Source organism: Lithobates pipiens, unplaced genomic scaffold (genome assembly GCF_037356315.1).
Source record: "Lithobates pipiens isolate NorthernLeopardFrog02 unplaced genomic scaffold, aLitPip1_a1.2 Scaffold_18, whole genome shotgun sequence".
NCBI lineage: Eukaryota > Metazoa > Chordata > Amphibia > Anura > Ranidae > Lithobates > Lithobates pipiens.
This window is the reverse complement of record NW_027507758.1, coordinates 20,989,607-21,002,875: the sequence shown is the minus strand read 5'-3', so window position 1 is coordinate 21,002,875 and position 13,269 is coordinate 20,989,607.

The following is a 13,269-nucleotide window of genomic DNA, read 5'->3' as shown; positions in this document are numbered from 1 at the left end:
TCCCTTTAAACCCGAACACATAGTAATTACACAGGTTCTGAGGCTAATTTAAAGAGGAAGTAAACCCTGATGGGTTTACTTCCTCCTAGTTTCCCTGCAAAGGTAAAGCATGCATAGTAGCCCATTATGTGTCACTTACCTGACACAGGAGCCAGCGATGTCACCGCTGTCCCCTCTTCCACGGAGCGTCCATCTTCTTTCCGGGCATCGTGGGTCCGACGCTGTGATTGGCTGGAGCCGCGATGACGTCACTCCCGCGCATGCGCACGGGAGCCGCCACTAACGGCATATCGCTGTTAGAAGCGGCATGCTCAGTGCGCCTGCGCGCCGATGTCTAAGGCGCATGCGCCATAGACAGCGGTGACTGTCTTTTTTTTCAAATATCTCCTAAACCGTGTAGGTTTAGGAGATATTTCTTGGACCTACAGATAAGCCTTAATCTAGGTTTACCTGTAGGTCAAAGTGGTCTGTAAGGGTTTACAACCACTTTAAAGTGGGAGTCCGCTTTTTTTTTTTTTTTTTTTTAAAGCCAGCAGCTACAAATACTGCAGCTGCAGACTTTTAAAATAATGACACTTACCCGCCCAGCGTGCCCGCGATGTCGGCACCCCGAAGCCGATCTCTCGATCGTCTCTCGGGTGCTGCCGCCGTCATCTTGGGTATGGGAATCAGGAAGTGGAGCCTTGCAGCTTCATTTCCCGGTTCCCTACTGCGCATGCGCGAGTCGCGCTGCGCAATAAGGATGGTCCCCGCTGTTTCTGGGATCCGTGTGTTTCCCAGCAGACAGCGGGGGACCTTTGGAAAGGGGCGTAGATTCTGCAGATATCTATGCCGGAAGTGGGTGCAGATACCTGTACTGTACAGGTACATGCACCCCCCTGAAAGGTGCCAATTGTGGCGCCGGAGGGGGGGAGGGTTCCAATGAGGGGAAGCTCCACTTTAGGGTGGACCTCCGCTTTAATGCTGATAAGGCACCAAGTGAATGTAATTACCACCTTAATCAGCCACAGAACATGTGTAATTAATATGTGTTCGGTTTTAAAGGGATGAAGTGGCAATCCCTGCGTATGGCGCAGATTCCCCCTTAGGGGTGTACTCACTTTTGCTGCCAGCGGTTTAGACATTAATGGCTGTGTGTTGAGTTATTTTGAGGGGACAGCAAATTTACACTGTTATACAAGCTGTACGCTCACTACTTTACATTGTAGACAAGTGTCATTTCTTCAGTGTTGTCACATGAAAAGATAGAATAAAATATTTACAAAAATGTGAGGGATGTACTTACTTTTGTGAGATACTCTGTGTATATATATATATACACACACACCCCCATGCGTGTTTGAGCTTTGGGGTGCACACCTTAATGCAATAGGCTGCGCACACCTATGGCTTTTACAGATGGTGGGAATGATCTGGGGGTGTACGCTACACTCTGCATGAACCACAGGCAGTGCAAACTAATTTCAGATTGATAAGGCCCCCTTCACACTTGGGGAGTAGCAGAAACGCATTTCTGCAAATGCACAAAAAAGCGCAAAAGTGCGCAATGTGTTTTTGGTGCCATTATTGTTTAATGGCCCCCAAACATGGGTAGAAGCTATGCATTTTTGTGTGTTTTCCCCATGAGAAAATGTGCAAAAAAAAATTGTAAAAACACGCAATGCAAAATGTGCATGGCTCATGTCCAATATTTGGTATATGAGTTTCTTTTAGCGTGTTTATGGAGCAGAGGGAGGACTGGGTGAGGATGGAAGCCCTGGCCCCATGTCAGCAGTGACAGCGTGCCACTGGAGGGCTTTGTTTTTAGGTAAGTTTCACATAATGTGCAATGCAATGCATACTAGCACATTATAACGTAAAAAAAAAAAAAAAAGCCGGAGGTTTACTGCCACTTTAATGCCACCAGTGAAGTCAGTGGCAGTTAGTCAGTTCCCCCCAGCATCAGTTAGTGTCAGATTGTCTGCCGCACTATCACAGTCCCGTTATAAGTTGTTGATCGAGACCATTAGTAGTATTAAAATAAAATAAAAAATTCCAGTATATATACCATAGTTTGAAGGCGTTGTGACTTTCATGCAAACCAATCAATATACACTTATTGGGGGGGGGGGGGGGGGTTAAGACATGTAGCAGAAAATCATTTATGAAGATATTAGATTTTTTTTTTTTTAAATATTGTTTATCTTTTTCAAAAATGTTGGTCTTCTTTAGATTAAATCGCTATGTTTAGCACTTTAGCGCCTGCAAAGCACCTCAGTGTGAAAGCAGCTTTACAAGCAGAATCTTTGGGGTGTATACAGAACGCCCTGCCCATTGAAATGAATGGGCAGCACTTCCAAAGAGCCACAATACGGGCGCTTTTAACCCCTTCTTTGGCCGCTAGCGGGGGTTAAAAGCGCCCCACTAGCGGCTAAAAAGCACCCTTTAAACAGCACTAAAGTGCTGCGCTTTAGCACTAATGCTCAGGCGACCCCAGTGTGAAAGTAGCCTTAAAGTAACAAAGTGGTGATGGAACTGTCTGGGAGGGGGTCCTAATCAAATTCTACATTCAGACCCAGAAATGACTGGTGTGGGGTAAGACACCACTCAAAACCGAACCAGTACTTCAGACGTGGCTGTGTATGGTCTCAGGCAGGGCTGCTTTTGCCATTTAAAAAATAAATACGTTTTTTGCTTGGGTAAAGCATTGCATGACCGCGCAGTTGCCAGTAAGGTCCCTTTCACACTGGGGCGGTACGGGCGCCGGCGGTAAAACGGTGCTATTTTTAGCGCTACTTTACCATCGTTTTAGCAGCGGTATTCGGCCGCTAGCGGGGCGGTTTTTTCCCCCCTACTAGCGACTGAGAAAGGGTTAAAACCACCACAAAGCAATGCTTTGCCGGCGGTATAGCCACGCTGCCCCATTTAATGGGCAGGAGCTGTGAAGGAGTGGTGTGTACACACCGCTCCTTCCCCGCTCCAAAGATGCTGCTAGCAGGACTTTTTTTTACCGTCCCGCCAGCGCACCGCTCCAGTGAGAAAGCCCGAGGGCTGATGTGTGCGAGGAGCGGCTGTTTTGGGGTGCTTTGCAGGCGCTATTTTTATCTCTGTAAAGTGCCCCAGTGTGAAAGGGGTCTTAAAGTAGTGCAGTGTCAAATAGCAAAAAATTGGCCTGGTCGTAAAGGGGGCCAATCTTCCAGAGCTGAAGTGGTTAAGCTGCTAGAGCAACATTCTTTTTTGTTTCGGAAAATAAAAAATAAATAAAAAAAGAGCTTAGGCCATATGAATGAAGGCTGGCTGTTGTAAGCACCCCTGGCAGTTTTATATGTTTTTTCCCAATGCCTGTATACTGAGACTTTTTCTCAATTTCCTTTTACAAAAAGTGGAAAAATAACTGCTCTACTGGCAGGATCAACAGGCAAAACTATGTTACAGGGGACTCAAAAATAAAAAATGACTACTATTTTAATGCCCCTGACAGGCTGCAGAATATATGTTAATTTTTATTTTTTTGCCCCCAGTTCCACTTTAAGCACTGTAGAAACCAAAACCTCGATTTTTATACTTTGTAAAACACTTTATATCAGTCTACTATGAGCTCTGAGCACTGTCCCCTCTATAAATAAAAATATACAATTTTAGTAGTTACATTGTATACATTTTATAATATTTGTATACATAACAGACCCTTACATGATGCATTACATTCTAAACAATGTATACATTTTATAATATTTGTATACATAACAGACCATTACATGAATACATTACATTATAAACAATGTATACATTTCATAAGATGTATATTTAATGAAAAGCTAGACAAAGCATACACAATTGTTGCAATAACTTTCCTTCCAGAAATCAATGTGAAGCAATACAAAGCCTTCTTCTACACTACAGTATATGTTCAAAGTATGAGGACCCCCCTCCAAATGATTGCGTTCCGGTGTTTCCATTGAAGGGTAAACCCTTACAAACCACTTTGACCTACAGGTAAGCCTAGATTAAGGCTTACATGTAGGTCCAAGAAATATCTCCTAAACTTACACGGTTTAGGAGATATTTGCCGAAAGACAGCCACCGCTGTCTACGGCGCATGCCGTGAGTGGCGGCTCCCGTGCGCATTGCGCGGGAGTGACGTCATCGCGGCTTCCACCAATGACAGCGGCAGAGCAGCGAGACCCACCGAGAAGATGGATGCGCCGGACTACAGGGGACAGCGGTAACTTCGCTGGCTCCTGTGTCAGGTAAGTGACACATAATGGACTACTATGCGATGCACTATGTTGTACTATGCGATGCACTATGTTGTACTATGCGATGCACTATGTTGTACTATGCGATGCACTATGTTGTACTATGCGATGCACTATGTTGTACTATGCGATGCATAGTAGTCCATTATGCTTTACCTTTGCAGGGAATCAAAGAGGAAGTAAACTCATCAGGGTTTACTTCCTCTTTAATACTACATCATACAAAGACATTGCAGAGCAGGGGTCTCCAAACTTTCTAAACAAAGGACCAGTTTACTGTCCATCAGGCTTTAGAGGGGCCAGACTGTGGCCCATTGGGAGTAGAAAATATCGTAGTGTGGGAGCAAGCAATACCTCATCATTGGTGTCGGTGGGAGGATAAGTGCCCCATCGTTGGTGTCAGTGGCAGTAATTATGCCCAATTGTTGGTGTCAGTGGGAAGAATAGTTCTTTGCATCGTTGGTGTCAGTGGCAGTAATTATGACCAATTGTTGGTGTCAGTGGGAGGAATAGTTCAACTTCCTTCAAATAAGTAGGAGAAATAGTGCCCCATGGCTGAATGAAGACAAGCAAAGGGCCACATCAGAGACCACTGTTGGAGACAATTTTGATCTTCCAACTTTGTGGTAACAGTTTGGGAAAGACCCTTTTCTGTTCCGCCATGACTCTCCCCTGTGTACAAAGTCATGGTGTGACCAGTTTGGTGTGTCCTGTACAGAGCCCTGACCTTAACCAACCACCTGAACACCTTTGAGATGAATTGGAACACCAATGGTAAGCTAGGTCTTCTTGTCCAAATCAGTACCCGATACAACTCCATATTTAAGGCCATGAGGAGAAGGGAGCAACTCCATATTAATGGTCATGGGGGGAAGGGGGCAACTCCATATTTAAGGCCATGGGGAATGGGGGGCAACTCCACAATAATTGGCATGGGGGAAAGGAAGCAACTCCATAATAATGGCCATGGGGGGGGGGGGGAACTCCATAATAATGGACATGGGGTAAGGGAGCAACTCCATATTAATTGCTATGGAGGGAAGGGAGCAACTTCACATTAACCATCATAGGGGGGAGGGGGCACCTGCATATTAATGGCTTTAGGAGGAAAGAGGCAAATCCATATTAATATCCATAGGGGGAAAGGGGCATCTCCATATTAATGGCCATGAAGGAAGTTGGCAAATCCATATAAATGGGCACAGGGGAAAGGGAGCAATTCCATATTAGTGGTTAGGGGGGGAAGGGGGCAACTCCATATTAAAGGCCATGGGGGAAAGGAGGCAACTCCATAATAATGGGAATGGGGGTAAGGGGGCAACTCCATATTAAAATCCACCGGGGAAGGGGGGAAACTCCATAATGATGGGCATGAGGGAAAGGAAGCAGCTCCATATTATTGGTCATCGGGGAAGGGGACAACTTCATAATAATGGCCAATGGGGGGAAGGGGGCAACTCCAAATTAATTGCTATGGAGGGAAGGGAGAAACTTCATATTAATGATGATGGGGGAAGGGACCAAGTGCATATTAATGGCTTTAAGAGGAAGGTGCCAACTCCATATTGATACTCCTAGGGGAAAGGGGCAACTCCATAGTAATGGCTACAGAGGGAACGGTGCAACTCCCTAATAATGGTCATGGTCAAAGGGGGCTACTTAATATTAATGGCGGGGGGGAGGCAACTCCATATTAATGGCCATTGGAGACTGATTTGTCCATGGATTTGGAATGGGATGTCCAACAAGCTCATACAGATGTGATGGTCGGGGGGCCCACAGACTTTTGCCCATATAGTGTACCTCCAGAGGCCAGCAAACATTATCAAAGTAAACATCTTTTCTAAATCAATTTACACTTCTGACCAATTAAGGATTAGGTGACTTTTATCAGGCTGGATGATGTATCTGACCTATCTTTGTATCTGATATTTTTTTGGGAATGCTGTGGGGTGCAGTACATTCCGGGCAGGATGAGGGAATGTGGGGATTGTAGTGCCCTGACTGTGGCCGGCTGTGGTGGAGACGCCCTGGCATAGGCCGGGTCACCCCGCACAATGAGGGTTTTGTTCAGGCAGCTGACACTGAACATCTGCTCCCGTCTGACTCACTGACAATGTTCTGAGCATGGAGGAGCTTCTGCAGCTATTTCAGGCTCTTCCAGTGTGGTCAGGTGTGTGCGGTGCCCAGTGTTGTGCCCGGAGGAGGCCGGCATCTACTCCGCATTGCAGAGATTTATTCCGGAAAATTTCTGACATACATCACACAAACCGTCCTGAAAAATGTGTGACGCCGCATCATCTGGACATCTGCGTGATGGCGGAATTCAAGAACTATCTCTGGATTTCATGCCATCCGTCACACTGCCACATGTCCCCCAGCTTCCAGGGACGTTCCTCTGACATCGCCCAAATTCACAACAACTGCGCAATAAAGTCCCCAATTTCATTACACACAGAACAGTAAGATTTTTATGTCTGTGTTAGAAAGCCACATCAAATAAGACATAAGTAGGTACTGACATTGCTTTGTCCATTGACAGGCAGGGCTAAGGGCTGGTGCTTTTATGTGCATTTTACAGTATATCACAAAAGTAAGTACACCCCTCACACTTTTGTAAATATTTTATTATATCTTTTCATGTGACAACACTGAAGAAATGACACTTGTCTACAATGTAAAGTAGTGAGTGTACAGCTTGTATAACAGTGTAAATTTGCTGTCCCCTCAAAATAACTCAACACACAGCCATTAATGTCTAAACCTCTGGCAACAAAAGTCAGTACACCCCTAAGTGAAAATGTCCAAATTGGGCCCAAAGTGTCAATATTTTGTGTGGCCACCATTATTTTCCAGCACTTAACCCTCTTGGGCATGAAAGTCACCAGAGCTTCACAGGTTGCCACTGGAGTCCTCTTCCCCTCCTCCATGATGACATCACAGAGCTGGTGGATGTTGGAGACCTTGCGCTCCTCCACCTTCCATTTAAGGATGTCCCACAGATGCTCAATAAGGTTTAGGTCTGGAGACATGCTTGGCAAGTCCATCACCTTTACCCTCAGCTTCTTTAGCAAGGCAGTGGTCATCTTGGAGGTGTGTTTGGGGTCCTTATCATGTTGGAATACTGCCCTGTGGTCCAATCTCTCCAAAGGGAGGGGATCATGCTCTGCTTCAGTATGTCACAGTACATGTTGGCATTCATGGTTCCCTCAATGAACTGTTGCTCCCCAGTGCTGGCAGCACTCATGCAGCCCCAGACCATGACACTCCCACCAGCAGAGATGGCTGCAGGATGATGTCATACATGTGATTCCTCGTCCTCCTGAGGAAGTCCTGATGATTGGACATAATGAGACAAGTGATCCATGGTTAGCACTGTATATAGCAGGGATATGCCATTAGCGGACCTCCAGCTGTTGCAAAACTACAAGTCCCATCATGCTCTGCCTCTGGGTGTCATGCTTGTGGCTATCAAAGTCTTGCTATGCCTCATGGGATTTGTAGTTCTGCAACAGCTGGGGGTCCACTAATTGCATATCCCTGGCCTATAGTGCCATTTTTGTAAGTGCAATATTTTATTTCTTTAACTCGCTCATCCATTTCTTTATGGGCTTAGCTTTGTGCACTGGTCCAAATCATTTGGTGGAGGGAGGATTATGGTGTGGGGGTTATTTTTCAGGGGTTGGGCTTGGCACCTTAGTTCCAGTGAAGGGAACTCATAAGGCGTCCGCATACCAAGACATTTTTGGACAATTTCATGCTCCCAACTTTGTGGGAACAGTTTGGGGACGGCCCCTTCCTGTTCCAATATGACTGTGCACCAGTGCACAAAGCAAGGTCCATAAAGACATGGATGAGCGAGTTTGGGGTGGAGGAACTTGACTGGCCTGCACAGAGTCCTGACCTCAACCCGATAGAACACCTTTGGGATGAATTTGAGTGTAGACTGCGAGCCAGGCCTTCTCATCAAACATCAGTGCTTGACCTCACAAATTTGCTTCTGGAAGAATGGTCAAACATTCCCATAGACACCTCCATCTCCTAAACCTTGTGGACGGCCTTCCCAGAAGAGTTGAAGCTGTTATAGCTGAAAAGGGTGGGCCAACTCAATAGGGAGTTTGGGGTGGGGGAACTTCACTGGCCTGCACAGAGTCCTGACACCTTTGGGATGAATCAGAGCAGAGACTGCGAGCCAGGCCTTCTCTCCAACATCAGTAAGACAAAGAAATGGTCGCACTCTGAGACTCCAAAAATTTGCTGGACGTTAACTCTATTGTCACAAGTTTGAAAAACACAGGAAAAGCAGTTGACGTGTTTCACAAGCGATAGCTTGCTTGTTGTTGTGTTGTTGGGAACAAGCAAGCTATCGCTTGTGAAACGCCTCAACTGTTTTTCCTGTGTTTTTCTAACAAACGTGTGACAATAAAGGTAACATCAAGCAAATTTTGGAGTCTAATGCCGCGTACACATGACCAGACTGTTTAACGGACTTGGTCCGGTGGACAATCCGACGGACTTCACAGCTGAGGTCTTTGAAACGAACGGACTTGGCCACACACGATCACTCCAGAAGTCAGAGGGATTAGAACGTGATGACATATACTAAGGAAGTTCATAGCCAGTAGCCAATAGCTGCCCTAGCGTCGGTTTAAGTCCGTCGGACCAGCACACAGACGACCGGATTTTTCGACCGGACTCGAGTCCGTCGGAAAGATTTCAAGCCAGTTTTATTTCTAGGTCCGCCGGACTTTTGGGAAGAAAAAGTCCGCTGGAGCCCACACACGATTAAATTGTCCGACGAGCTCTGGTCCGCTAGAATGTCAGATCGTGTTTACGCGGCATAAGAGTGCGACCATTTCTTTGTCTTATTCCTGTTGAATGGTGGTGAGCTGCACCGGATATCTACTTTGCACCTGAAAATTGCCCGGAGCGGTGCGTCTTTCTTTGGTTTTTGGTTTGATATCTCCAACATTATTGCCTGACCTCACAAATGCTCTTCTGGAAGAACGGTCAAACATTCCCATAGACACCCTCCTAAACCTTGTGGACGGCCTTCCCAGAAGAGGTGAAGCTGTTATAGCTGCAAAGGGTGGAGCCAACTCAATATTGAACCCTACGGATTAAGACTGGGAATGCAATTAAAGTTCATGTACGTGTAAAGGCAATTGTCCCAATACTTTTGACAATATAGTGTATATCGGTGATATTCAGGCAGTGTATGCAGTGAGGCGTGACAACTATCGGTAGATGTGGGATGCATACAGTTTTCAGCATGTTGGATTATGTGATCTGTGATGCAATATAGGGTTCAGTAGACATACAGTCGGGAGCTGGTGACAGATTGGGCCAAGTTTGTGTATAGCCCCATACACACTATCAGATTTTCTGCTGATTTTTGTCTTCAGATTTACCAAAACCATGTAGTACAAGGGCCTGCCCGATTGCATACACATTGAAACTCCTAAGGCCACGTACACACGCGGGGACTGTTCGCCCAACTTTGTCCGCTGAACAGTGTTTCGGCGGACAGTCCGCTCGTGTGTGGGCTTTCAGCGGACAGTTTCAGTGAACAGTCCGCTGAACAAAGTTTTTCGGAAATTCCGAAAAACTGTCCGCTGAAACTTGGTTTCAGCGAACAGTGCCCTCGTGTGTAGGCTTCTTCGTCAAACTAAGTTCCGCGCATGCTCAGAAAGGATTTACACGCCGAAAGTTGTAATGCAGTGTATAGGACGTCGTATTTTCCGTCCCGTCGTACGTGCCGTTCACGTCATCGCGCACGGTTTCAGCAAACTGTTCGTTCGTCGTGTGTGGCCATGTCCGTCCATGCTAATTTTGAGCGGACTGTTCGCTGAAACTGTTTGACGGACAAAGTTGAGCGAACAGTCCCCGCGTGTGTACGCGGCCTAAGATTTGACCTCATATTATATGGTTTTGGTAAATCTGAAGGAAAAAATCAGCAGAAAATCTGATAGTGTATATGGGGCTTTTGGTTGGACAGATCCTCCAATATAATTTATTAGATGGCCCTTTATTATAGAACCATTTCATTGTTACCCCTCAATAACAATAACGCAGAGGGGAGGGTGGTGCGCTGCCTGGATGTTGACCATGCATGGAGGCACTAGTGGTGATATATACATAGATGATCCTATCTATATATATATATACTTATATAGTGTATACATGGTGTATACACACAGCAGTGAGAACAGGTTGGGGTGGCAGCAGCTGACACTCACAATTGCTCCATTGTACTCCAGAGATCTGCAGACAGCTGTCTCTGCCCCTCTCTCTTCCTTCATCCATCTGAGAGGGTCAGCTGTCTCTCCCATCCACCTGTGGGGCCCCTGAGAGCCCCCAATACTGACCAATGCCATCTAGGGACACAGATGTGCCAGGAACTGTCCTGAACTTTGATGATTTGTCCGGGAAGTGTTGTGTCTGTCTGTCAGCGCTAATCGCTTCTGTCGTCAAATTCCTCTTTTTCCATGTATAACATTTATTCTGCCGGTATCGTTAGATCTCTTGGGATTTGAATGTGTTATTTAATGAAGAGCGGCACAGAAAATGCAGAAACGTACACCGACCGGCCACTTTATTAGGTACACCCAGGGCCCGGGACAAGGGGTGGGCAGGAGGGACGGCTGCCCCTGGCGCAATGGTTTATTGCAGGGGTAGGGGGCACCCTGACCCTAAGGGAAAGGGGGGGCGCAATTTGGTGTCTTTGCCCTGCGCGCTGGATCACCTTGTCCCAGCACTGGGTAACACCTGTTCAACTGCTTGGTAGCAGAAATTGCTAATCGGCCAATCAAATGGCAGCAACTCAATGCATTAGGCCCGGGTTCACATTGGGACATTGGGAGCTCATGTCGCATGACGTGTGAAAATCAATGTTTCCCTATGGGAGCCGTCTTCTCTGGTCCGACTTTGAAAATGCTCCCTGCACTACTTTGGTCCGACTTTGATCCTACTTCAGCCCATTGAATATCACTGAAGTCGGATCAAAGTCGGATCGCCATCTTAACTGACCCGACTTTGGCATGCGACTTGTGCTCTGATGATCTTGAAGGGAAATTCCATGCCAAATAAAATAAAAATAAAAACGGCATGGGTTCCCCCTCCAAGAGCATACCAGGCCTAGTATGGAATTTAAGGGGAACCCCCACGCCGAAAAACTGTGTGGCCCCCCTCCCCAAAATCCATACCAGACACTTACCTGAGCACACAGCCTGGCAGGTAAGGAATGGGGATGGGGACAAGTCAGCAGCTCCCTCCCTCCAGAACCGTACCAGACCACATGCCCTCAACATGGGGGGGTAGGTGCTTTGAGGCGGGGGGGGGGGGGCCCGACAAACAAACAGCCAGGGTTGTCTGGAAAAGCCCTTGTCCTCATCAACATGGGGGGGGGGCAGTGCCCCAAAGCACCCATCCTGCCCATGTTGAGGGCATGCGGCCTGGTGCGGTTCAGGAGGGAGGGGGCCGTTCACTCCTCCCCACCCCCTTTTCTGACCTACCAGGCTGTGTGTTCAGATAAGGGTCTGGTATGGATTTTGGGGGGGACACCAACACAGTTTTTTCGGCATGGAGGCTCCCCTTTGAATCCATACCAGCCTGGTATGCTCTTGGAGGGGGAACCCATGGCATTTTTTTTTTTATTTGACATGGAGTTCCCCCCTAAAGATTCATACCAGACACAGTGCCTGGTATTGTTGGGGATCAAAGTCGGATCGCCGTTCATTGAAGTTGGACGCATGTCGGACTTCAAGTAGCAGGGCAAAGTCGGATCCACAGTCGTATGACTGTCATGCTGTAGCAGTGTGAACCCGGCCTTAAGGCATCTAGATGCAGTGAAGACCACTTGCTGAAGTTCAAACCGAGCATCAGAATGGGGAAGAAAGGGGATTTAAGTGACTTTGAACGTGGCATGGTTGTTGGTGTCAGATGGGCTGCTCTGAGTATTTCAAAAACTGCCGATCTACTGGGATTTGCACGCACAACCATCTCTCAGGTTTACAGAGAATGGTGGGAAAAAGAGAAAATATCCAGTGAGCGGAGGTTGTGTGAAGGAAAATGCCTTGTTGAGGTCAGAGCGCAGAGGAGAATTGACAGGCTGGTTCCAGATGATAGAAAGGCAACAGTAACTCAAATAACCTCTCGTTACACCCAAGATATGCAGAAGACCATCTCTGAACGCACAACACATCGAACCTTGAAGCAGATGGGCTACAGCAGCAGAAGACCACACCGGGTGACACTCCTGTCAGATAAGAAAAGGAAACTGAGGCTAGAATTGGCACAGGATCACCAAAATTGGACAATAGAAGATTGGAAAAAACATTGCCTGGTCTGATGAGTCTGGATTTCAGCTGAGACATTCAGATGGTGGGGTCAGAATTTGGTGTAAAAAAAACATGAAAGCATGGATCCATCCCGCCTTGTATCACCGGTTCAGGCTGGTGGTGGTGGTGTAATGGTGCGGAGGATATTTTCTTGGCACACTTTGGACCCCTTAGTACCAATTGATTATGGTTTAAACCCCACGACCTACCTGAGTATTGTTGCTGACCATGTCCATCCCTTTATGACTACAGTGTCCCCATCTTCTGATGGCTCCTTCCAGCAGGATAATGCACCATGTCACAAAGCTCAAATCATCTCACCACTGGACAATGAGGTCCCTGTCCTCCAATGGCCTCCACACTCACCACATCTCATCCAATAGAGCACCTCTGGGATGTGGTGGAACGGTGATATTGGCATCATGGATGTGCAACTGACAAATCTGCAGCAACTGTGTGATGTTATCTATGCCACGAAGAATTAACACAATTCTGAAGGAAAAAAGGGTGTTCAAACCCGGTACTAGCAAAGTGTACCTAATAAAGTGGCCAAAGTGTACCTAATAAATGAATTTAGACTGCACCAGGTGTGATAGGACTGCATTGGGTGGCTATTCCAGCACAGTCCCGCTGCAGGACAAGGCAAAATGCCTCATCTTCTACCTGGCTAGTTAACACCACTGCGTTGTGAT